We start from the raw sequence: 24,910 nt of genomic DNA, 5'->3' as shown, positions 1-24,910 counted from the left end.
CAGTTTTCATGCAGCCTCCCTTGTAGCTTTCTCTGCCAATAGGCCCCTGCATGAATTCTATAGTGTAGGCAATTTTAAATTAATTCTAGTCTCTGAATACATATTGAAAATTTCTGCCCCCGCTTATGCCGTTTTTTTCTGCTTTGAGCTTTCCTTTTGTCTGTTTCTGACAAGCAGAGCCCTCCAACTGGGCAGACCCTGGCTATCTGTTCATTTAACAGCAAACTACATTTCCCAGCCTCTCTTGCAGTTAGGAGTGGGTGTAATTGATTTGCACCACTTCCAGGCCTTGCTTATACAAACCTGCCAATTTACTTCTCCCCTCCTGTCTTCGTCTGCCTGCAAACTGTATGTAAATATTAGAACAGCTCTTATGCACGTCAAATATGGAAGACGGCAGAGTGTTATCTGTGTTATCCCTGAAAGAGGGAGTAGCACAGAGTCTGTCCCCCGTGGTTTTGAACTTTTCATGTGTTTGAAAAAATTACTACTGGGCCAAGCTACCACATTTGGGACTTATGTCTTAGGGTAGCCAGGGCACCTTAATAAAGTATCTGTCCTCAAATCCGGTTCAAATTCTTTTCTTTCACATCTACCTTTATTGCCCCAGGCAAAAGTGACACCACCTTCCTTGTGATTATTATAGTACAGAGTTTTTCTTTTCAATGGTTATTTACTTACTTATTTCTATGAGTGAGAGAGAGAGAGAGAGAGAGAGAGAGGGCGAGAGCGTGCACGCGTGAGTGGGGGAGGGGCAGAGAGAGGGAGACCCAGAATCTGAGGCAGGTTCCAGGCTCTGAGCTGTCAGCACAGAGCCCGATGCAGGGCTCAAACCGACGAACCCACGAGATCATGACCTGAGCTGAGGTTGGACGCTCAACCGACTGAGCCACCCAGGCGCCTCATTATTATAGCATAGGGTTCTTAATTTTTTGTTGATTTTATAGTATTCCAAGCCACCCAACTTGCTACCAACCTGCCTCCTAAAATTGTACCTGCATCATACCCATGCTGTCTTTCTTTCCTTAAGTCTCATGGAGGAAATAGAAGTGCCCCTCCTCATGTCTTAGACCAGTCCCCTCCCTCGAGACTCATCAGTCCCTCTTGCTGCCTCAGGGATCCTGTTCCACTGTCTGTCTCCCATCCTGCCTGGGAATGCAGATTTTCTCTGAGCCGGCTCTGCAGCATTGGACAACATGCATCGAGAACCCTTTCCCCTGGGGCTTCTGTGACTGCATCAGTCAGGATAGGCCAGATTACGCAGCAGTAACCCAGTGATTATCCCCAAGTCTCAGTACTCACAGAGGCAGAGATTTATGTCTCACTCGTGCTCCATGTTCATTGTAGGTTGGCCACAGGTCTGCTCTCTGTCCTCCTCATTCTGGGACCTGGGCTGATGAAGACAACTCTGTGGCATGTGTTCCCTCTTCTGGCAGAGGGAAAAAAAAGAGATCACAGAGAAGCACATACTGGCTCTTAAAGCTTCCACCAGGAAATGACACAGGTCCCTTGTGCTCACGTTCCATTACCCAAAGCATGCGACATGGCCCAGCCTGATATCAATGAGGTGTGATGCGGGCTCCTTCCCAGGGAGGGCAGGGTGACAATCCACTCCACTACAAAACTGCCTTCTCTCTGCTGTCCCCCTTCCCTGTCATGTTGGTGGTGCTTAATCCCCTAAATTCAGATTTGCATATTAGATACAGCCCACGTGTTCATGTTGCTTGACCTGTTTAGGGTTTTCTAATTGCTTTCTACTCTTTAAAAGCGGGATGATTTCACCCTTGGGTTCACCAGTATCACTTTTCTTGAAGAATCCAAAGATGGGCACGCCTGGGCGACATGCACCTTTGGTAGCCTCTGCTGGAGCTGGGCTGTGGCCGCCCCATTTAGATGGACGTGTGTGCTACAGTTGGACACGTTCTCCTTTTGTGTTCACAGTTCATGTTGCTGCCAGCCTGGGTGGTATCCCTGTTTGTTAGGCTTTCCTTAAATGCTAATGACCCCACGGTTTCCTCCTTGGTCTCCAGTCTACTCACTCTGCATATTCTCCTGGAGGAAACTGCTTTTTCCTCGTGGCTTCAGTTTCAGTGCTGATCCTCTCTGAACCCCATCCTCTCTGTCCACCCCACTAATGGGTCACTGTAGGTCTTTATCATCTTTCAAGTGGATAATTTTGTCAGCCTCCCACCTGCTTGCCCAGTCCCTAGTCTGGCAGAAGCCCTGATCTATCCCCAGTTAATGCCATGATCTATTATAAAGCCCACATCTGGTTGTGTAAGCACTCCCACCCATCCCCAGAATGTACTTCTTTGACACACCATTGCTATAGGAGTGAGCCCAGTCTCCTTTAGGTGGCTCTCTCCTGGCCCTACCATCCTCTCCCGTCTCCCTTCTTGCTTCTACTCTTGTGCTTTATGGTTTGGTCAAATGGAATTACTTATATAAGCTGCACTGTCTTTCTAGGTCTCTGTGTGTGCCACTTTTGGTTCAGTGTGGCAGCGTCTCCTCCTCCTGGAAGCCTTCCTTGACTGCTCCCCATCCTCCCCCACGCTGGGCGAGGTATCCTATTTGATGCTTCAGAATCATTTTGTATCTCCTCTAACATAGTCCTTGGTATCCTTAATTGTAATCACATTTTAATTTCTCCACTTCTCCAATTAAATGGTTTTAGGGGCTGAATTGTGTCCCACTATCCTCCTCCCCGCCAAATTCATCTATCTGTTCAAGGCCCAACCAAACCCCAGTACTTCAGAATGTAACCATATTTGGAGATAAGCTCTTCAAAGCAGTGATTGAATAAAAGTGAAGCAGTTAGGGTGGGGCCCTAATCCAAATTGACTTGTGCCCTTGTTTTTTGTTTTTTGTGTTTTTTAAGTTTCCTTATTGACTTTGAGCGAGAGAGAGAAAGAAAGCAGGGAAGAGGGGCAGAGAGGTGAAGAGAGAGGGAATCCCAAGCAGGTTCTACACTGTCAGCACAGAGCCGGATGTGGGGCTCGAACTCTAGAACCACGGTCTAGACGATCACGACCTGAGCCGAAATCAGGAGTCAGATAGATGCTTAACCAACTGAGCCACCCAGGTGCTCCCAGTTTGACTCGTGTCCTTGTGAAAAGAGGAGGAGACACAGGGAGGAGTGCCCACAGAGGAAAGGCCAAGTGGGGACACAGGGAGAAGAGTGCTATCTGCCAGCCAGGGAGAGAGGCTTCTGAAGAAGTCAAACTTGCTGACACCTTGATCTTGGACTTCCAGCCTGCAGAACGATGAGAAAATAAATTTCTGCTGTTTAAGCCTCCCACTCTGTGGTATTTTGTTATGGCAGCCGTCGTGGACTGATACAGATGGTAGGCGATTTGAGGACCAGTTCAAGTCTCTTTCTCTTGGTGTTCTTATCATATGCTGCAACGCCTGTCCTACGGTAAAGGCAAAGTGAATATTTATGGAGTCAGTCTATTGATAAATTGATAAACAGAAAGACAAATTTGATACTGATCAATGCAGTCCATTTTGAGAGTTATTTTGATATGATAAATTTGTAAATTTTTAAAAACATTTTTATTTATTATTGAGAGACAGAGACACAGCATGAGTGGGGGAGGGGCAGAGACAGAGGGAAACACAGAATCTGAATCAGGCTCCAGGCTCTGAGCTGTCAGCACAGAGCCCAACGCGGAGCTCAAACCTACCAACTGTGAGATCATGACCTGAGCTGAAGTCGGTCAGTTAACTGAGCCACCCAGGCGCCCCTTGATATGATAAATTTGAACTTAAGGAACTTGTAGCAAGTTCCTTATCAGGAAAGGACTTGCAAATCACAGATGGCACAGGAAAAGTGCATTGGTTAGTGAATAAGAGGGTCGTATCCTAACAGTGTTTTGTTTTGTATTTATAGTAGCTTTTCTCTACCAAAAAGGCTCTGGCCCCCCTGGGAGCGGTAGTGAGAGGCATCAGTATGTGGGAACTTCTCGGGAAGCCCCGGTGTGAGGGGACGTGAGGGAGCCTCTGGCTGGCACCAAGGGTTCTGCTGGCTGGCAGGGGGCCAAGTCCTGCCACCCATCCTCTGGGAAGATCCTCTCAGAACTCTGCTGGGATGAGTCAGCCACCCTTGCTCCGGAATGACAATCGCACCTGGAATGCGCCTTGTGGAATGGCAGTGGAGGGAAAGACCTGGCAGATTGGAGGTGAAAAGAAAGATGACTGTCAGTAATTTATATGACAACAAGCATCTGGGCAAGAAGTTTCTGCAGGGTCAATCAACATCTAGATGATTTTGATCCACAAACACAACAATATCTAGAAGCATCTGGGTGGTAAGTGGAAAGGCTTGTGTTTTTTTCTACACGTGTAGCACCTTTGGGCAACCCCAGCCAGGAACAGCTTGGTCAGGAGGAAGGAGATGAACTGTCGCCACATTCCCCACAGGTTGCCCTGGTTTGGAAGAGGCTAGATTTGGCCAGAGTTGTGGTTTACCAGACACGTGCACACATCAATACACACGAATGCCGTCTGAGGCTGCTTGTGTGGATCCAGAGAGACTGCAAGCTAGGAGTTGCAGAGAGAAGGCTCCCCCTGGGACTGAAGAATGTCAGGCAACAGACTCCTAGATCCATAGCATTCAGTGCATTGAGCCATCCCACCCCATGCACGGTGGGTGACCAGTATTGGTCACAGGCAACAGTGGCACCAAGAGCACACAGTAGGACAGCACGCTCAGAGAAAGAATGAGAATGGGATCAGGCCAGTGGTAAGCATCTTGGTAGTCAAGGTGGTTGACATGAATGGGAGTCAGAAGACGGGCTTAAGTTTCAGTTCTTGGGAGCTAATATCACCTGCCCTGAACAAAGAGGTCCCATAAGGAAGCAGGGCTCACAGATCACAACCCCATCTCACCATGAATTCCTGGAGTTATGGGGTCACCATCTGGTTCTGAGACCAGATTAAATGATGCTATAATTCCCATTCATTCATTCATTCATTCATTCATCCTTCATTCACTCGACCCTATTTATTGAATGCCTACAAGGCATGGATCAAGAACTACCCTAGTTAGTGGGGATTAAATAGTAAACTAGTGTATGGAGGATATAGGGGAAATAGGTCCTTGCAGTAAATGGAATAGGTGCTCTGATGGGGTGGGGGTGTGCTGAGACCTCACCCAGGCCTGACGCCTCCCTACTGCCCGGAGGAAGTGATATCCACATGAAGATCTGGAGGGTGAGTGGAACTGAGCCAAAGAAAAGGAGGGCTAAGGAGTTTCCCGGAAGAGGGGGCCCGGCCGTGTGGCGGCTCAGAAGAGGAAGAGTCAATAGTTCAGAGGGCTGGACTATTTAGTGGGAGAAATGAGGCAGATGAACTCCACACGGCCGGGTCCTGCAGAGAATCTGTTCCTCCTGGTGGTGAGGGTGTGGACCACTGGCAGGCTGAGTATGTGGTCTCAAGCTCACAAGATAGAACAGAGCAGGAGGTAAAGATTGGGGAATCTCTTGTGTATAGATATCACAGTCCTGAGAATTCGTGAAATCCCTCCCAGAGAGTGTCCAGAGTGAGAAGACAGAGCCCAGGACACTCCTGGAAATCCTCAACCTTTAAGGGATGGGCAGAGTTGCAGGGGCACCTGAGCCCAACTGGGATGGGTAGCCAGAGAGCTGGGAGGAGAACCAGGAGAGGCAGCAGTAAGGTAGGTTCCCAAAGGAAGAGCAGGTTTGAAGGTTGAGGTCATGGTTAACAGTGTAAAAGAGGCTAAGAAATCAAGCAAAATAATTAAAAAAAAAAAAAAAAAGCCTAATAAACAACATGGGGATGGTTGGGAATCATGGTGAAGTCAGAAGCTTCTAGATAATCCCGGTGTAGGGAGGGAGTAGAGAGGAGGAGAAGAGAAAACAGCGTTGTGAACTTTCTAAAGAGTTCTGGCCATGGTGGCAGGAAAGAGCTCCTCCTGGAACCAGAGGACTTTGGTGTGGAGGCACATTGAAGATGAAAGAGAGAAGAGCGAATATTACTGAGTGCCTTGGGGAGCTGAGACCTCTCAGCAGGGATGGGAGTGGATTCCAGGGTTTAAGGAGTGGAAGGTGCCCCCCACCTTACGGCAAGCCCAGAACGTGTTTCGATGCTGTGTGGGCATTAGGGAGAGAAACCATGTGATGGTCAGACTGTGTGAAGGTAGCCCTGCCCCGTCCTTCTCCCGGCTGTGTGACCTTCAGCAAGTCATTTAAACCCCCTCAGCCTTAATGTCTTCATCTGCCACAATGGGACTTCCCTCGTAAGGCTATTGGAAATACCGAGTTCCGTAAGGTACATAAAATAAAGTGCCTGGTAAGTACTTTCTGAGCGTTACTGCCTCGGAAGGATGGCTGCTTGCCAGCGGCCTGTCCATCGAGGGCGGGGGGCGGGCGCGTCCCCCAGTGTCCTCCTCTGTCCTGAATGGGGTGCGGGCTCCTCCTCTCTGCTCTGCTTGCTCTCTCCCTGCCCCGGAAGCCACACAGCCCTTGTTGATCTCTGTGATCTCGACTGTACTTACTCTGTGGGGCCTCTGACAGGAATAGAGGCTGGGGACACACCTACTGGCACTCTGCATCAAAGGGTAGGTGACACCTCAGGGGGAAACCACAGCTTCGGAGCTCTTTGCTGGAAAGCCCAACCGCCTGTTTTTCTGTAGGCCGGGATTGCTGTGAGAGGGAATGCGGATTGCCCCCCTGGAACACGGCAAGGTACTTCCGAAATGGTCTTTTTGTTTTTGAGCATCACCGCAATGCGATGTATAAGGTGATGTAACAAGAAGGGAGTGCCCCGAGGGAGGGCAAGGCGATTCCTCACTAGATTTCTAAGCCAAATTCTGTGCTTTCTTTCGGCTTCTGCTGCCCGCCCCCAATTTCCTCCCAGCAGTGACTGGGCCTGCCTTCCCCCTCCCCACCGCCTCCCCCATCCCCCACCCCGTTAGAGAGCTGGATAGGCTTATCCCCACAGAATCAGACAGGGGAGCCCCAGGAAGGAGATGGGGGCTGGGTTGAGAATCCAGTGCCCAGAGAGGAAAATGAGGCTCAAGGTCCCTCACTGAGTAACTGAGTAGCCAGTCCAGGACTCAAAACTCGGCTCTCCTGGCTCCTGGTGTAGGGCTATTTTCACAGTCTCTCCCTGTTAAATGATGGGGATTTTAGTAATCCACCCATCTCCCCTCAGCCTCTGACAGTTGCTAACTTACCCAAAATGCTCTGCACACCTCCTGTGAGTCAGGTCCTTTCTAGGCACTGGTGACATAGCAGCAAAACAGAAATAAATCTCTACTCTTGTGTGCTTACAGTTCAGTGAAGGGAGACAGATAATAAATAGGACAAACAAACAAATGATAGCAATATCCTCCACAACGTCTCCCCAGGGAACATTTCCTCGATAGACTGCCACTGAATTACTAAAGCCCAATTTCATAGAATGTATGTGTCTCTTAATACAGTGTCTTTTTGGTCAATGATTATCTAGAAAAACACATACATATATGACCTCCAAACTCCACACAACATTTAAACTGAATGATTTGCAGGCACAGTTTTGAATGATAGTCTAAAAGCAATTCCTGGAAAGTCAGAAGTCCTTTAAAGGCCCGTGGAGTGTCAGCATGGGGTGTGTGTACCATGGTTGTTAGAGCTAAGAGAGAGGCCATAGCATATCAAGCAACTCTTTGCTATGAACACAGCAATTTTTCGGTGATCAGAAAGTAATGCTGAGAGCGTCTTAACGTGTATACCCTAAATATGTGGATACATAGGCATTTTATACTGTCTTAGTTACATTTTAAGAAATTGGTTGGGAATTTGGGGTTGAGGTAACCCAACATCCCGAATGAAGTCAAGGGAAATAGACTCCCAGTTAGTGTTGTGCTGAAGACTGATATTTAAGAATCTATCCTGTTAATTATGTCGTGGGAAGGCGAGAGGTGTCATCAATTCCCAGGGCCATATTTGTGTGCTTTCTCATAGCGACGTCTGGTTAGGACTATGGTTGCCGTTTCGGTGTCCCCTGGGGTGACAGATCCCTTTCAGGGGGAGCTAGCACAGAAAATGGTCTTTAAGTCAGAGACGTTTAGGTGGGCACCCTATCTTTGAACACGTCCTCCACTAGGAAGCTCGGTGATGGTGACCATGGCCAGTTGCAAAATAGCTTCGGTAGAAAGCGCAAAATGACCCCTGGTCAAGTTCAATGCCTGACTTTTGCCAGGAGGGGTGGCCCAGTTCCGTGAACTTTTTTTTTTTTCCTTGAATGGTAGCTAAGGAATGGGAGGAAGTCTCCCACAAAGGATTTCCTTTGGTCATTGTTTGTTTTTTTTTTTTGCTTAGGAAAAAGCATGCAGTGGGGGAGGGACAAGAATCCCCCTCCCTTTGTGAATTCTGTGATTCAGAGTTTAAAAGGCTAGTGGCAGGATCTGGGTCATAGACTTGGTTTCTTTCTTGTGTGAAACCTTCTGCTTCACATGCCTGTCCCTTTAAATGTTGGGACAAGAGCCCTCATTCTGTTCTATTTTGGTATTTGGTCACATGAGTGCAAGGTGTTTTCCTTGAGGTTAGAATCTGCACTAAGGGAAGTACCAAGTACTGGAATAACCAAGTCTTAGGTTTTTAGCTCTGTAAAAACCTGAAAGGTCACTTAGCTCCGCCTCCTTCTCAAAGCAGAACCCCCTCCTACTCCCTGTGCTGCTAAATGAGAGTGTGTGCTCTGAGCACATCTGAGTGAGGGTGAGTGCATTAGTCAGGCTTCTCCAGAGAAACAGAATCAACAGGATATGTATACATATAGGAGGAAATTGACTTTAAGGATCGGCTCACACAATTATGGAGGCAGACAAGTCCAAAATTTGCGGGGTGGGTCACAGGCTGAAGACCCAGTATTGTGGTTTGAATGTCTGCGTCTCTCCCAAATTCATATGTCAAAATCCTAATTTCCAATGGGATGGTGTTAGGAGGCAGAGCCATCGTGAATGGGTTCACTGTCCTTATGCAAGAGGCCAAGAGACTTCTTACCCCTTCCGTGGGATGAAAAGTCTATAGCCAGGAAGAGGGCCCTCACCGAACCATGCTGGCACCTTGATCTTGGACTTCCAGCCTCTAGAACTGTGAGAAATGAATTTGTTGTTGGTAAGTCCCCCAGTCTGTGGTATTTTGTTACAGCAGCCCAGACTAATGCTGCAGTTCAAGTCTGAGGGCCATCGGCTGGCAGAATCCCCTCTTGCTCAGGAGCGATCAGTCATTTGTTGCATTGAAGCCTTCAACTGACTAGATAAGGCCCACCCACATTGTGGAGGACAATTTCCTTTACTCAAAGACCACTGATTTAGATTTACATCTCATCTAAAAATACTCTCACAGAGATATCTTGAATAGTGTTTGATTAAATATCTGGGTACAGTGGTCCAGCCAAGTTGACATCTAACATTAATTATTACAGTGGGGTACGGTATCTGGAATATTATGGGTACCTGTGAATGTTGAACAATTAAAACACACACACACTCACTCGTGAATTGAACTCCCCCTGGGCAGAAAGAAATGAAGAGCAAGTCTTGGGTGGGGAGAGTATCTCCTTGGTGATTTGTGCCTAAAAAAATGGGTGGGTAAAGGATATGACGCCCGGGCCTGGATAATGGATTAGGAACAACCTTGGCTTCAGAGCTCTTAAAAGCTAATGTTAGCCAGCTGCAGAACGTCCTGCATCCCTGGATTTGCATAGGTGCTGAAAGGGACAGTTAGCTGGTGTGTGTGTGTGTGTGTGTGTGTGTGTGTGTGTGTGTGTGTGTGTTTGTGAAAAGTATGTCCCCACACACACGTGAGGCAGCATAACAGAAAGGTTAGCTGGCACACGGGCTGGGAACCACACTACCAAGTTGAAATCCAGCTTTGCCACTGACTTGCTGTGTAACTGCGGGCAAGCTACTTGACCTTGTGTGCTTGGTTCCCTCATCTGTAAAATTGGGAAGTAGCAGAACCCATACTTCCTAGGCTGAGAGGAATAAATGAGATAGTGGCTATGGAGTGCTTACAAGATTGTCTGGCACATAAGTCCTAGAAATGTCAATCATCATCATCATCATCTATATGATGCATGCCAATGGTTGCCATGGTTACTCGTAAGCAAAGACCAAAACTCTGCTAATGTAGTATTGCAGAGCCCATGCTGGATATAGCCTCCTAAGATGTATACTTTTGGTACTTCATTTTTTTTTTAATGTTTTATTTTACTTTTGGGACAGAGAGAGATAGAGCATGAACAGGGGAGGGTCAGAGAGAGAAGGAGACATAGAATTCGAAGCAGGCTCCAGGCTCTGAGCTGTCGGCACAGAGCTCAATGCGGGGCTCGAACTCACGGACCGTGAGATCATGACCCGAGCCGAAGTCCAACGCTCAGCCCGCTGAGCCACCCAGGTGCCCCTACGTTTAGTACTTCATCAGTGGAATTCCATTGGGTAGGATCCAGATCATATCTGTCTTAAATTAAATTAATTTTTTTTTCAGTAAACAGTGTTAGAGCAATATGCTGGCTTGACATTGGAATAAATTCAGCCTTTGGGGCTTGCGAGGATCACTTGCAGACACACAGCCTTTCTGCTGGGGAGGGGGGAGTGCAGGAGGCCTCTCCCCTTACTGCTCACGTACTCAGTGAACATGTTGCTGGCCACCTGAGGCTCAGGTGTGCCTGAGGCTGCTGGAACGGGAGCGCAGATAATGACAGCTCCTGGGCTCTGGCGGGATCCGGCTCCTTCTCCCTGATAAATGGCTTCGCAGATGCTGCCAGCTTCATGCTCAATTAATCTCAGTTGAATTGATCATCCAGTTATAAAGAAAACCATTAGCAATAAGGCAAAACTTCCCAAAGAGCTTTTACGGGGAGGAGGAAAGGAAGTGAATTGGTTTTTTAAAAGAAATTAAGATGATGAACCGTGTTCGAAAAGAACACAGCACCAGCCTTCTCTCTACCCAGCTGACTCAGCCCTAAGGGGGTGGGATAAGAAAGTGGTTTTTTTTTCACCTATTCATCTTAGGAATCGTTCAGAGGAAATACCTTTCAGATAAGCGAGCACACATAAGGCTTATCCTGTGCCAGACTTTATTGGAAGCTGAGAAACTTTACACATACTGTTATCAACTTTTTGGATTTCCAACAACACAGTTGGAGCGACAAATGGTATTATTTTTCACCTGTTTTGCAGATGAGGAATCTAAAAAAAGATGAAGTAACTTGTCCAGCCTCACAAGTGGCTGAACTGGGATCCAAAGTCTGTGCTCTCGGGCCTTTGCTACATGTGTCCCGGTTTTCTAATTTTTGGGGGGACCCAGACTCCAACTGGGCCACTCCCCTGCCCCTGCCTGTCCTTCAGCTGCTCTTCACCTTATTCCTGGAACGTCACATTCATGTTTCCTGTACCACATGCAGCCCTGCAAAAAGTAACTCTGTTACTATATATGTAACGCATGTTCACTGTAGAAAAAAAGCAACAATAGAAAATACTGGGGAGCAAACAAAAGAAAAGAATAATTATTCATGCTATACTTGCTATAATTATTACACTTGCTAAAACCCTCCTTAACTTTTTGGTATATATCCTTCTGGATTTTTTTTTCTATGTACATCCTTTCCTCTTCAGCAACAGCGAGCTCATAGTCATACTGTTTTGTACTTTGATCTTTGTCACCTGAAATGTCACCTAGAATGTCTTTTCATTTAAATAAGTATATTTCTATGACATCATTTTTAATTCTTAAAAAGTATTCCACCGTATGGAAACATTACAGTTTACTCAACTAATCCTTGCTTTTTGGGTAACTAACTTGTTTTCTAAATTTTGAAATTTAGAATTAGAAATGAGCCTCCTGTAAACCTCCTTGCAGCTCACCTCATATGTACATTACACATATTTTAATTAAAGCATTAATATTAATTATATTACTATGTTTAATAATTATTGTAAATGCCCACTAGCTCACAGGTTTATTTACAAACCACCACCCTTTTTCACTTCAAGAGACTCACCTATTATTAAGGTGATCACTGGGATCAGTAGTAAGTTCTAGTCAGTTTTCATTAACATGAATCTTGATTTCATGAAAATTGTATGAATTCAACGTTAAAACTGTTGTGAGTCGTGTTTTAATTTTTTAGAAGATAACTGATGGCCTATGAATAAAACATACAGAAAGTGGCATATTCTGACAGGCTCTCAGGAGCCTCCTATGCAAGACCCCGGCAGGGTGGGACGCCAGTGCTCAGGGACATTTGTCTCTGTCACCTCGTGCACTGGTTTGAGAATCAGGACTGATAGTCCATGTTAGGGCAATGTGCCTGCCACTCCTTTGGTTCAGGCCCTCGTCAGGCTCTCCCTGAACTCTTTGCTCAGCCTCCTGCCTGGTTTCCTACCCCCTGGAGCTTCTCTTTATTTGCACTTTGCCGTCAAATTTAGCTAACTCGCCAGGCCAATATTGCTCAAATAGCCAAAAACCTTCAGAATGCTTTTTCATGGAGGATGGAGAGTAAGAGACTAAAATGCAACAAAAGAGGGCGCCTGGGTGGTTCAGTCCCTCGAGCATCTGACTTTGGCTCAGGTTGTGATCTCACAGTTCATGAGTTCGAGCCCCACATGCAGCTCTGTGCCGACAGCTCAGAGCCTGGAGCCTGCTTCGGATTCTGTGTCTCCCTCTCTCTCTGCCCCTTCCCTGCTCGGTCTCTCTCTCTCTCTCTCTCTCTCTCTCTCTCAAAAATAAATACACTAAAAAAAAGTGCAACAAAAGGTTTAGCCCAAGTATCAGGTGTTTATCTTCCACCATTCCATAATACCTGCCTGTGCCTTGCCCCTCCACTTTAACAGGTAGGAAAAGCTCCTGACTACCACTAGGGGGGCTTCCTGCTTCCCAACCCCCTTTCCTGGTTTTGTCTAAGCTTCAGGTAGTCAGGGGCACCCATCACCCCCTCCCCCCCCATGCGCACCTGCCCTTAGGCCGCCTGCCCTCTGGCCCAAAAGCCGAGATTCTCCTCATTAAGAGTACTTTCTATCCCTCTCTCTCTCCTCCCCCCAATTGGGGTTGGGTAGTCTCAGCTCAGATGTATGTTTTCAGTGCCTCTAAAAGAATTGTATTCTTTTTCTAAAAATGCCTTTAATTGGAGAAGCAGAAGCGGCAGAGATTTACAGTCAGATCAGGGGACAGCATGACACTTGTTTTCTCACAGACAAGGTGCTTGTGAGGAATTTTACCCTTATTAATGTGACTCAAATGGAACTGAGCTTGAAAACAGATGAACTGAGCTTGCAGGGTGTCTTTTAAGGATGCCGGGCTCTTGGGAGAGTCGGTGCCTTATCATAACTTTGCATATTTTAAATGGTTTTATCCAAAAAAGTAATCATTCGGTTTTCTTCCCCTCTGAGGGCACATGTGCCTGGGTACCCACAAGTCAGAGACAGCATCAAAACGTTCCCATGGTTTGGTCTAAGGCAAGGTACCCACTACATGGGGGCAAAGACGGAGACATTTATTAAGCGTCGAATGTCTCAAACAGTGTGACTGAAATGAAAAACAGCAAAAACAGCACTTGTATCATGGGGACACAGGCCCAATGACCTGGTTCTTTAATTGGCGTTTCTTTGTATAAATCTCTTTAATTTCGCGGAAGCTTGAATGTACAGAACACTGTTGTTTACATAACCTCATTTAAACTCGGGGAACTGGATTCCGTGAAGTTAGGAGGCTGGCCCAAAGTCACACTTCTTTAAGTGGTCAGGGGTAGACCCCCCGATTTTGGATCCGTGTCTTTCCACTCACGTGCAATTGTGTTTTGCTAAGAGCTGTTTCCGTGCCATTTTTTCATTGCCCATACATGCGGATAGCTTGCATTTGATGGAATTGCTGGCTAAAATCATGGGATTAAGTTTTCAATGTGAGCCCCCAACATGGGCATCTGTGGGGAAGAATGGCTCATGAGTGTGGACTGTGGTGGGGGCCGTGGTGGTGGGGGAAGGAGTGGGCGTCACACGTCTTGGGACACAAAGTACAAGAGTTAGGCCTTGGTTTCTTCAACACCCCCTCCCCACAATCTGCACTTGTGGGACTGTTGGGTCTGCATTCCAAAGAGCTTGTGTTCGGTCTCAGTTGAGGAGAATTGGGGAGGGTCTAGAGGGGAGCGGGAGATAGCAGAAGGAATTTCCTATAATGTCCTTGCCCCTCTTCTTTCCCACCGTTGGCAGCCAGACAACTCCTGATTTCAGGACAGAGCAACAACACTTTCAGGGTGTTATGTGATATGCAGATATTACAGTTAACTAAGAATACGTTTGGACCTCCTCTTCTTTATGCCAATATATAATTTTCTTCTAGACTGCTGTTGAATGTCAAAAAAGAAAAAAAGTGACATTGAGGAACAGGTTGACTTTAAAGGGGTCTACAGTTATTGTCTTGAACACTATTTGGCAAAAGTGCTGACAGGCTCAGAGATGAGCAAAGGTGAGGAATCTCAAGATTCTTGACTGCTGTGACTGACCTTGGGAAGGCTACCAGGAAAAAGTAGAGGTCAGCAGTATATTCCCAAACCACTGAGTCCTCTTCGGGTTCTTCCTTTCCACACCTTTTCTCCACTGGCTTTTGTAAAACCTCATGTCCTAAGACAAATTTATGAGGAAGCAAAAGGGGCTGATGAAAGAAATTGAGTCCAGTGGAGTGGATGGGAAGCCTTAAGGTGTTTAGTTCATCTTGTCCTTTTAAACAGAGGTCTCTAACCATGCTCCCTATCACACCTTCTTACTGTCTTTTCTTCCCTTGGCATGAAGCAAGGGAAGAAGTCATTATTGTTGTTATTGTTACTGTTGTTATCGTTATTGTTGTTAACACTGGTGGAGCAAAAGAGTTCCCATCTCTCTCTCACCAATTGAGTTAGACCCTTTGGAGAAGAAGTAAGTTTGATGTGTCTTGCTAAAAATATGTTCCACATCTGATGGATAGAAATACAAGCCATAAATCCGCCTACACTATCAGCCAGGATCAGTCCTTTCCCTTTTCACTTTACGATATCATAAAAGAGCTTCTAAAGTGTCACCTTTTGGTGACACTTGGTAATAGCATACCGATGGGTGCTGCTAAAAAACCACCTTTGAAAGTTTGGGCTATAGGGTTGGTGACTGCTGTAAAATGGCCAGATTAACTTTACAAATAGTGAGCAAATTGTCTTCAGGTATTTACTCTCGACTCGTTACTCTGACGAGGCGGGAGGCGAGACCCTGTAATGAGGATCATTGACAGGAAGGGTAGGTGATCATATAGAAGGATGCTGTTCAGACATGGGGCAGGAGGTTGACTATAAATTTCTACTACCCTTAAAAAGGCAGAAGTCTAAAACATAACACTAAAAATTTAAAAATAGTGTTGCATTTTGGCCATTGATTATATTTACTTCTTTTTGATAAATATGTAACTGTATATCATTATGCATTTATCAAGTACCTGACAAGGGCCACATGCTGTGCTTGTCTAGGACACTAAAACAACCCCGTATTTTCTCTGGTATTGGGAAGCGGGGAGGAACACCCTCTGTTAAATTTTCTACCTCTGTTCAGTTGCTACCAGATTAAGTTGCTGCTAACTAGTCAAGTGGACCCATTTGAGACTGTGCTGTTTATCCTTCCCTGTCCTCTGTGACAGTGAGTGTGACCAGTGAACACACAGAAGCCAGGCTCCAGAAAGTTATAGAGTACGGAAGACAGAGTCCAGGGTACTCACCATCCATCCATCTGAACCCAAGATTCCTCGGTGCCTAGAATTCTAACACTCGTATAATTCAAATTAATTACACCTTGATTCTTTATTTTAAAAATCTAAGGAGGCTGCACAAAAAGTACATTACAATAAGGTTGAATGAAATCAAAATGGAAAATTAAGACCAAAGAAAATGAGTCTATGGATATGCTAATTGTATGTAATTTGCCTTGATTGAGACTTAAATTTGGCTGCCAGCTTCATGGAAGCCCAGACAAAAGGGAAATAAGACAAGTTGCATCTTCTTCACAGCTCCTTGGAGGAGATAAATTTGATCAAGCATCAAATCCCAGAAAGGATCTTTAACGGGCTGCAGTGAGAAGATTTGCATTTGAGAGCCACCTGGATTCCTCTCTAAAAGAATGACTAATCCTTTGTCCTAAGGTCCAGTTTCCTCCTCCCTTGGAAATGGGGTTAATAGTAACTACTCTTCAGGGCTGTTGTGAGGATTAAATGAGAGGCTGGGGAGAACGTGTACTGCATGATTGTTAGTTGGAATCGACCTGTTATCAGTGGGGGAATGGTAAAACACAGAATGATACACTCTACATACTGCCTCCATCCGGTGCTGCACCCCTCCCAGGCTCCCCACCCTTTGTCAATGACTTTGCAGTTTCTCCCGGGAGAGCCAGAGTATATTCCCGCCCCCCCCTCCCCTGCCCCCAACCAATTCTGAACTTCGCTGCATAATTTGCTTTGGCCAATGAAATGTGGACAGAAGTGACTCTGAATCGAGCCTAGACCTTCAGAGGCATTACGTGTTTTCATTCACGCCTCTTGAATTTCTGCCATCACTGTAAGGATGGGACCTGCTGATTGTTTGGTCCAAGGATCATAACGGATGCATGGAGCAGGGCTGGACCCAACCTGAAGTTCAGAGCCCAGACAAGTCTGGTTGACTGAAACCTTCAATGTGAGTAAAAAGGAAAAGAGGAGAGAAAAGAGAGTTGTTGAAAACCATTGCATTTTGGGGTGATTTGTTACGTATGCTTACTGTGATAATAGCTGACTGATACAGTGGCCTTCTGTGATCAAACCTGGAGAGATATCTGTGATCTGTTAAATGAGAATGAAAGTTTCAAAAGCAAAATCATATAAATTCTGCTTTTGTAGAATAATATAAATGTCTGACCTGATTTTTTTCTTTTTTTTTTTAATGTTTTTTAATTTATTTTTGAGAGCGAGACAGAGCACGAGGGAGGGGCAGAGAGAGAGAGGGAGACACAGAATCCGAATCAGGCTCCAGGCTCTGAGCTGTCAGCACAGAGCCGCATGTGGGGCTCAAACTCATGAGCCATGAGTTCATGACCTGAGTCTGACCTGAGTCCGACCTGAAGTCCGACGCCCAACCGACCAAGCCACCCAGGCGCCCTGACCTGATTTTGTTTTTTTAAGAAGAGAATATGTTGGGGCATCTGGGTGGTTCAGTTGGTTGAGCATCTGACTCGATTTTTGGCTCAGGTCATGATCCCAGGGTCATGGAATCAAGCCCCGTGTTGGGCTCCATGCTGAGCATGAAACCTGTTTAACATTCTCTCTCTCTCTCTCTCTCTCTCTCTCTCTCTCTCAAATAAAAATTAATAAAATAAAATCAACTGTATTTATACAAAAAATAAAATAAAAATTAGAAATAAAAATTAAAAAAGAATATGCTTATAGACCTATATATTAAAAAGTATGAGGGATGGCACTCACATCTTTAAAAGTATGAAATTGAAAAGTATACACATTTTAAAAAACTGATGGGGTTTTTTTTTTTTTTGCCTTTTTTGAAAAATATTTATTTAAGTAATCTCTACACCCAACGTGGGGCTCGAACTCATGACCCTAAGACCAAGAGTGGCCTGCCCTTCCGACTGAGCCATCCAGGCGCCCCTGCTTTTGCCTTTGGGTGCGTGTGTGTCCAATTTGTGAATTGCAAAAGCTTAAAGGTCAAACACAGGCACTTCCAGGCAGACTGCCACTGCAGCACTGTGGGGGTCACCTGTCTAGGGTTATCAGGGCAGACTTTTCGCTCAGGCTTGCCCTCATCATTGCCTGAGTGTCAGAGACTGTTGAAGATGACCTTGCGTTCTCTCAGCTGCTGTCGAGCGGAGAAGCACTGCTCAGAGCTGCGCGGCTAGCGAGTAGAGTATGTAGGACTAGAAACCAACCTGGTTTCTTACTTTGCTTCCTTGCTTTCTCCCTCCAGAAATATTTGTACTGTAGGCATTACACTAAGTGGTAGGGATGCTGTAGTGGACAAGATACTCTAACAAAACACTGGCGCCATCAAATCCCCAACCAGAACTTTATCCTTTCTGCACTCTTACATACATAATTTTATATAAATCCATAAGCACCGTCTTACACTTTGCTTCTGGTTTTCTTCAGAGCTGTCGCAGTCCATTTGGGCTGCTATCACAAAATATCACAGACTGGGTGGCTTATAAACAACAGAAATTTATTTTTCAGTGTCCTGCAGCCTGGAAGTCTGAGATCCAGGTGCCAGCGTAGTTGAGGAGGGGGCCCTCTTTCTGGTTCATAGATGGCTGGTTGGTTGGTTTGTTTGTTTGTTTTGCTGCATCCACATAGGGTAGAAGGGGCAAGGAAGTTTTGGGGCCTCTTTTATAAAAGCACTAATCCCATACATGAGGGCTCTGCCCTTATGACCTGAACACCTCCCAAAGGCCCCATCTCCTAATACCATCATTTTTGGGGTTAGGATTTTAGCATATGAATTATGGGGGGACATAAACATTCAGACCATACCAAGTGCAGTCTATTTTTCCCTCTGTTGTTTGGCTCCCCTACCCTTCCCTTTTCTGTCCCACTGGGACCCTTTGTCTGGAGATCATTTTGGTTTTCCCCCATTCTTCATTTAATACAAAGTTGTCTCAAGTCATAGTGTCGCATTCACCTTGGCCATTGGGGGTGAGGTGGGGGGTGGTGGACCAGATGGGTGGGTAGGGTAGGTGGCTAGTCAGTCCCACTGAGACTTTGTGGTTGGGTGACCAGTTAATACAGCATCCAAACTGAAGGCTCTGAGAGTAAAAGGAGGCTCGTTAATATTCCATTAGGAAGGGAGACATAAGTTGACACTCTCCTGGGCAAACCAAGCCCTGTGGTCGTAGCTCTTTTGGTGTTGGTGGGTGGGGATATGCGGACGATGTTTGTGGCTTTGTGTAACTTGCTTTCACTTTTTAAACATTTCGGGAGCCCCTTCTACCCCAGCCCTGCGCCCAGGCCTCTCAACCTCTGGGAACCCATGGTGTGTTTGTTTCTCCCCAAGGAGACTCTAATATTTTTGGGGGAAAACATCTTTAGAAGCTATGGGATATCAATCAGCCGAACTTTTAGGGCACCTGGCACACACCGAACATTCACTGAGCAAAGAGGCAGTCACAGTTCATACCCTAGATGATCGTTGAGAGGCGTAACTGACACAATGCCTGTTAAGCACTTAGCACAGGGCCTGGCACATGGTAAGCCTCTAGTGGGTTTTTTTTTTTTTAATTTTTTTAAATATTTTATTTTTAACAGAGAGAGAGAGAGAGAGCAGAGCATGAGCAGGGGAGGGGCAGAGAGAGAGGGAGACACAGAATCCGAAGCAGGCTCCAGGCTCTGAGCCGTCAGCACAGAGCCCGATGCGGGGCTCGAACTCACACTGTGAGATATGACCCGAGCCAAGAGCGGACGCTCAACCGACTGAGCCACCCAGGCGCCCCTGTAGTGGGTTTCTTGATTATCATTTTAATCATCATTTTAATCATTCCACAACAATCAGTATGAATAAGGTAAGATTGTTATTTTCAAAATTTGGGCAATGATAATAGGGACATATCCAAGCAAACATGTAAACAGTGCTAAAAATATCTACAAAACTAGAAAGCGCTAGAGCTCTTCACACTCTTACGGGTGTGAGTCACCATGTCTGTAGGAGGAAGCACAGGGCGGGGTGCGGGAGGTGGCCCTCTGACTGCCTCCCACTCCTGCAAGAGGCCTGGGAGCTTCTTAGGGGGAAACTCCTCTCCTTCATGCCGCCGAGAGAAATCTTTTGCTTGAAAGGAAATCCAGGGGCGCCTGGGTGGCTCAGTCGGTTGAGTGTCCAGCTTCAGCTCAGGTCATGATCTCACTATTGGTGAGCTCGAGCCTTGCGTCGGGCTCTGTGCTGACAGCTCAGAGCCTGGAGCCTGCTTCAGATTCTGTGTCTCCCTCTCTCTCTGCCCCTCCCCTGCTTGTGCTCTCTTTTTTTCTCTCTCAAAAAATATATCAAAAAAATAAACACTAAAAAAAAAAAAAATAAAAGGAAATCCAGTATGTGGATATTTATATTTTATAATGGTAAAAAAAAAAAAAAAAAAAAAGGCTAGTAATTAGGATTATTTTAAAAGTAATGCATCATAGCAAAACCAAATTCTAAATTACATAGCAATTTAGAACTTGGGTTTGAGAGCCAGGGGCTTGGACTTGGCTGCTGGGTCCGCCCTTGTGGGGCATGTGACTCTAAGCAAGTGCCTGAGCCTGTGTGCCTCACAATTTCTGGACCTGTGAAGCAGAGATGTTAGTAAGATTTGCCTGAAGGAGTTCACGTGAGGGGGAAGGGAATTAATCTGTGAAAAGTACCCAGGGAGTGCTCGGTACCTGGTGAGCGCCCCACGAATGTCATCTATAACTCAATACTTTACGCATTCCCAGAGGTTATTAAGGTGCTATTAAATAAGTTAAACTCCTTAAGAAACAGCTAAGTGACCATGAGTTTAAAAGGTGTTTGGGAGGGCGCCCGGATGGCTCCGTCGGTTGAACGTCCATCTCTTGCTATCGGCTCAGGTCGTGACCTCGCGGTTTGTGGGTTCGAGCTCTGCGTCAGGCTCTGCGTCAGGCTCTGCGTCAGAGCCTGCTTGGGATTCTCTCTCCCTCTCTCTACCCCTCCCTGCTTGCGCTCTCTCTCTCTCTCTCTCTCTCTCTCTCTCTCTCAAAATAAACAAACATTAAAACAGATTTTTTAAAAAGTTGTTTCTTACATAGAAGAAATGTGAATGCATTGGCCACATACAAAGGCTCAATAAATGATTCTTCTGGTTCCATGGCTCTAGTTAGACTGTAGTGCAAAAGATCACAGAGGTTCTCACCTGGTTTTATCAAAGTGTAGTATTTACACCTTATGATGGATTGAAAAATACTGTTTTCTTCTAAACTAACAATTTGTCCCCTAGGAGATGGCTAGGGGACAAAGTTAGCTAGAATAGGAAGGAGTGTGGGTCTTCTAAGGAGAGAGCTACCATGCTTACTCTCATAATAAAGAAGCTCGAAGGCTCAGCTCCCTATTACCTGCACCTCCGGGCTTGAAATTGAGGAGCTGCCCCCAGGCCGGATGGCTGAGGACACAGGGACCCAGCTGCACAGCCCAGTAGGCTTCCCGGTAAGAAGGGGAAAAGAGGCAGCGAATAGCATAGGTTAGCAAAAGTATCTCAGTATTCTTTCCTTCCAGTCGACGGATGTAAACTGATGTGCCAGGCTCTGTGCCCAGTGCCTTCATGAGATTTACCCAACCCTCCGTGACCATCACCTTAAACCAGGATGTCACCCGGGGCGGAGCACTGGACGGGGATCCCCAGCCCGGGTTTGGTCATCTCCAAAATACAGCATTCACCTAGGTGGTGTTTTTGGTTCTTTGCTCACTAATGTTCTCTGGCTGTAACTGCTTCTCTCTAAATATCTAAGATTCCCAGGCCAGCATTCCCTTTGACAGCTCTTGGATACTTCATAATTAGCGCTGAGCCCTATGGCTCCCAAGTGCCTTCCTGGTCTGATTTAACAAACTGGCTCTTTTATTCCATTTTCCCCTGTCTGGAACTGTGAATGTTATAACTCTGTACAATGGGAATAGTAATAATACCTACCGCATAAACTTATCATGAAGATTAAAAGTTTTAGTAGATGAAAGTCTTTTCAACAGTGCTTGACACATAAAAATTGTCCATTTGTATTTGCCATTATTACAGGATTGTTAAGCACCACCTATGTACTAGGCTGAGTGCTCTCCGTGTGTTAGCTCATTTAATCACCAGAAAATAATTTATTCATTTCTTTTAATGTTTATTTATTTTTGAGAGAGAGAGAGCGTGATCAGGGGAGGGGCAGAGAGAGAGGGGGACAGAGGATACGAAGGGCTCAGGCTTGCAGGGCTCGGGCTCGAACTCATGAACTGTGAGATCATGACCTGAGCTGAAGTCAGATGCTCAACTGATTGAGCCCCCCAGGTGCCCCAGAATTTATTCACTTTTACATCCGAGGGGTAGAATTTTGTGATCAGTAGTATTTTTCCTTCTCAATCTTTTTTTTTTTTAATTTTGTATTCCTGACCCTCTTTTAACTGGTACCAGCATTGCTCCAGTCACATGGATTACAATCTTTGATTCCTCTCTCTTTTAGCCTCCTCTCCTTCAGTCCACCTGCTCCTTATCAGATCAGGCAGATTTAAAATTCCTCTCATATATTTCCTTGCTTTTTCTTCGCCCTGCCTTTTCTAGGCTCACTAGGCACTGTCCTCGTTTCTTAACTGGTTCCCGTCCATTCCAGGTTATATACTGCTACCTAACGTATCCCGTGGTGGAGTTCTCCATCAAGTGCCATTTCCTCGGCTTGGAATTGAAGACTCTTTACTTTCCGGTCTTAATCTACCCTTTGGAACATCTCCAAAGTAGCCCCTTTATGCACTCTAGTCTACCACCAAAGTGTGCCATCCGCTTCCCCACTTAATATTAATGGGGCCCCATCTCCCTGGGAGGCTGTTCTTGTAATTCATTTGAATACAGGTTCCTTGTCAAATATTAAAGCAATGTACGGAAGTCCTCTTTGACTACTCCCGGACCCTGCTACCTCTCCCCAGAGACTGCCACCATTCTCCGTCAAAGGGCCCTCTTCCCACCCTTGTCCTCTGCATTGACATTCATGTATATGCGCATACAGAGAGTATATGGTGGTGCTTGTTGTTTTGTGTGTGGGTGTGTCTATGACATAAATAGTATCCAACTGTGCTTATCATTCTGCAACTTGCTTTTCTCCCCCAGCAATATGTCCTGGCAATCTGTCCATCAGGATGCATCTTAAATGCCACCGAGAATTCCCAAACGTTACAAGATTCCATTGTACTGGAGGTACTCTCTCGACTGACCCTCCTCAGCATCTCTTAGGGAGCTTTGTACTTTATATGTGTGTGGAGTAGAATGATGCGTGATTTTTTAATGTTTCTACTTTTCTATAATTTTAAAAATTCCAACTATTCCTCCAAGATGATATTTAAACAGACAGATGCTAAACACACGCATACATGCGTTCTTCTGTTTTTGCTGTAATTTTGTGTTACCCGGACACCTATTAATTTGTCCTCCCTGTGACCTTGATAGTAGGACTGCGGGTGCCCTGGAGAGGCAGGCAAACACAGCATATAGGTCACCAGGAAGACGTGTCCCTGTGCAAATTCCTCAGACGTGCCCAACTCGTAGGCAACATCTCTACTAGCATATGAGAAGAGCAAGTCTCATGGAAAATTCTGCCACACAGCCCCATGCCCAGCCATGCTGGAGCCTAAGCAGAAGGAAAAATGGGTACTTCTGGAACTTTTTTCTCAAAAGTTCATATTTATGTTATTAATATGTTACATACTCACATATATCTATACATCAGATAAATATACAGCATATGAATTATGTTATATGTTGCTTAACTAATTATAAACTATATATCATAGAAACACATTACATTTTATATCATTATATTATATTCGAGATGTTAACATCAAAAGTTCATGAAAGCGCTACGATTTAAAAAAAGGACTGTATATCAGGCCTGCCGGGGTTGTGCAATCTGTGTGCATGCCGCTGGGAACCCCTATAAGCCGCGCAGTGGGGGAGGCCCAGGTGCAGGCCCAGAACTGGGGGCTGATTGGAAACAACTGTTCCCATTGCACAATAATGCCACGTTGTGAAACAAACACCAACAGCCTGCCTTTACTGAAAATTTGACATTTTGTCTATCGTAGATTTAAGAAAATTACTGCATTCAAATCTTTGTTTTGGCTCCCTTTTAAATGTGACACCTGAGGGAATGCCTCATCCGTGTCTCATCCTGGCCCTGTGGCCACAATAAAGGTAGCCGTTTATTCACTAAGCATTTATTAGCAAACGATCCGGGAAGTGGTGCGAGCTGTTCTGTACATTTGCGTTCCAGCTCCTGTCCCGCCCGTGGGTGAGACTTGTGTTCTCCAGAGGCAATTTTCCCAGATCCCGAGGCAGATCCTGTGACTCTCAGCCTACATCACACAAGGAGAGTCCTCTAAGTTGATGGCTGTTGACACAGGACTGTTTAGGGAACGACCTTGGGCACCAGCCTCAGGGCAAAGCTACTGGCCTCATTAGAGTTTTATACTCCCTTAGGCAAGAGTGGGAAGTGTCTTTAAATGTTTTAAATATTTTAATCAATCCACATTTCTGAGCTTTTTACCAATTTCAAATAGTCATCATGCTACTTAAAGTCTTTTATTTTACCAATTAAAATCCATTTACAATATTCACTGTACTAATTAGCAAAGTCTCGGTTATTGACCAAGACGTGGATCATGGCCCCTCTTGTGGTGGCCGCTTTGGCGTGTTCTGGTGTAGCAAAAGCAGACGACCCTTGGAGTGTGGCTTGTTTTTTAGGTCAAGCCTAGAGTGAAGCTTGAACTAGCCGGCACATCCATAACATCACACCATCTTCCCTTTAAATGTGCTGAAGTAAATAACAGACTCCATAACAACCTCCCATGGTGAATGGACAAATTTCTTCCGGGAGTGTGGCCACCTCACTATTAGGCAAATCCACATTTGTTCTTGGCCAGCAGAATTCCAGGGTCGGGGTCCTGGAGGCATCCTCCTGACCCCTGTTGCCCTGGTGGCCCCTCTGCCTTACCGCCACCACCCCCCCCCCCCCCGCCCGCGTGCAACATTTGTGATCAGCAACTACCACGGGGCTGTCTAAACATGGTGGTGCTAGGGGAAATCAGATCATGAACTGGAGTGAGTGAGTGAGTGGAGACAGGCTGACCACCTGCATTCGACAATAATAAGGAGAGTATGACAAGTCAAGGGGTCACAGGAGGTCTTAGCCAACAG

At 45.8% G+C, this 24,910-nt stretch overlaps 1 long non-coding RNA gene across 6 annotated transcripts in view; it reads left to right on the top strand.

Moving 5' to 3' along the window:
* Nucleotides 1-24,910, top strand: part of LOC113600950 (uncharacterized) — a 410,951-nt gene that overhangs the window by 162,165 nt on the left and 223,876 nt on the right. The window contains exon 1 of one of the 6 annotated variants that reach the window (XR_008295211.1): nucleotides 912-6,762. The exons of the other annotated variants lie outside the window; for them this stretch is intronic. This is a non-coding gene — a long non-coding RNA (uncharacterized LOC113600950). Of the gene's footprint in view, nucleotides 1-911; nucleotides 6,763-24,910 lie in introns of those variants that run through there. 6 annotated transcript variants of the gene reach the window in all.

Source organism: Acinonyx jubatus, chromosome A1, assembly GCF_027475565.1.
Source record: "Acinonyx jubatus isolate Ajub_Pintada_27869175 chromosome A1, VMU_Ajub_asm_v1.0, whole genome shotgun sequence".
Classification (NCBI taxonomy): domain Eukaryota; kingdom Metazoa; phylum Chordata; class Mammalia; order Carnivora; family Felidae; genus Acinonyx; species Acinonyx jubatus.
Note: the sequence above shows the minus strand (reverse complement) of the source record. Positions and strands in the feature narration are given on the sequence as shown.